General features: G+C 39.2%; 1 non-coding gene across 1 annotated transcript; it reads right to left on the reverse strand.

Moving 5' to 3' along the window:
- Window positions 1–1,262: 1,262 nt before the first annotated feature.
- On the reverse strand, window positions 1,263–1,369 carry LOC148579770 (small nucleolar RNA R71). Its single transcript, XR_015896160.1, has one exon. It is a non-coding gene; the product is annotated as a small nucleolar RNA R71 (small nucleolar RNA).
- Between the last annotated feature and the right edge of the window lie 594 nt (window positions 1,370–1,963).

Consider the following 1,963-nt stretch of genomic DNA (forward strand, 5'->3'; position numbering starts at 1 on the left):
AGTAGAAGAGTAGTATATATAGGAGTAGCTTTGAATTAATCGGGGGAGTTGGAAAATATAGGGAGCCTCTAGGCATAGAATTACTCTTTGTATTTACTTTCTCTGTACTTCTAGTTTCATTATGTATTTTCCATCTTTGTTTTCATTTTCCAGAGCTATGAACAACTAAACCCCTTTCATTGGGTTAGGGAGCTCTGTTGTAATTTGATGGATCAATACTAGTTATCATTATTCTTCTTCTATCTTTTCTCTTGATTTTACTTGAAAGCTTTCGATCTTCATCCAATTGGGTAGTTATCTTGGAAAAGAAGCTATTCATACTTGAATATCTTCTGAACCTTGAAAGAGGAATGAAGAGATCAAGCTAGAAATGCTTTCTCATGTTGGACCAAATTGGGTTTGGATGGATATGTGACTATAATCCTCTCAACACTTGATTTGGGAAATGCATGTGGTATAATCAGTGACCATACTTCATCTCTTCTCATGAGCAATTGACCAAGGAATTGGCTATTGATCAAGATTTGAGAGATTGAATTATAAGAAATTGTAATTCAATCACTTAAGATTGCCAAGGAGATCAATGAGTGCATTGATTGAGGAAGATATGAAAATGAAATTGATCCGGAGAATGCAACATCTCCTGAGCCCAATGAACTCCCCATTTCTGATCTTACCCATTCTCTTTATTTTCTGTTACTTACTTTTATGAGCGATTCCCCCATTCCCATTTACAATTTTGCAATTTACTTCAGTCATTTACTTTCAGTTCTTTAATTCTAGCATTTACTTTTTCTGTCATTTACCTTCCCGCCATTTTATTTTCTGTAATTCTAAACTCAAATCCTGGATTCGCTCAACTAGAACATTCCTCTAATTAAAGTTGCTTGATCAATCAATCCTTGTGGGATTCGACCTCACTCTATTGTGAGTTTTTACTTGACGACAAATTCGGTACACTTGCCGAAGGAAATTTGTTGCGAGACAAGTTTTCCGTGCATCAAGTTTATGGCGACGTTGCCGGGGATTGATTGTGCATCAACAATGATTAGATTGGAGGATAACTAGATTGAGCATTTTATTTTTGTTTGATTTAATTTTCTGTTTGAGTCATTTACTTCCTGTTTTAGTTAATTTCTTCCCTTCCCCCCACTCTTTCTTTGTTATTTACCATTCATCTCACTGAGGGAGAGAACTTGACAACTTGGGAAGATGTGGTGAACAAATTCTTAGCAAGATTTTACCCTCCTCAATGAATCAATAGGCTGAGAGCTGAGGTCCAAACTTTCAGGCAACAAGATGGTGAGACTCTATATGAAGCATGGGAGAGGTTTAAAGACCTAACAAGGAGATGCCCACCAGATATGTTCAATGAATGGGTGCAGCTGCACATTTTCTATGAAGGGCTTTCCTATGAGTCAAAGAAGGCAATAGACCATTCATCCGGAGGATCTTTGAAAAAGAAGAAGACCATTGAGGAGGCCATAGATGTAATTGAAACAGTAGCAGAGAACGACTACTTCTATGCCTCCGAACGAGGGAACACAAGAGGAGTAATGGAGCTAAACAATGTAGATGCTCTGCTGGCCTAAAACAAGCTCATTACCCAGTAGCTAGCTGACCTCACCAAGAAGATGGAGAGGAACCAAGTAGCAGCAATCTCCACTTCATCAACAACCCAAGAAGGAGTGAATGAAGAAGCAGAGGGTAGTCAGGAGCAAGCCAACTACATTGGGAATTCACCTAGGCAAAACCATGATCCATACTCCAAGACCTACAACCCTGGATGGAGGAACCACCCGAACTTTGGGTGGGGAAATCAACAAGACCAAAGCCTTGATCAAAGACGCCTAAATCCAAACAATACAGCCACCCAACACTTCACATCAAGACCATATCAACACCCACATAACAACACCTCTCCACATTCATATCAAGGCCAGAATAACCCTCCTCAGCCTGA

This window comes from Arachis ipaensis, chromosome B10 (genome assembly GCF_059453495.1).
Source record: "Arachis ipaensis isolate K30076 ecotype BB chromosome B10, ASM5945349v1, whole genome shotgun sequence".
Lineage (NCBI taxonomy): Eukaryota > Viridiplantae > Streptophyta > Magnoliopsida > Fabales > Fabaceae > Arachis > Arachis ipaensis.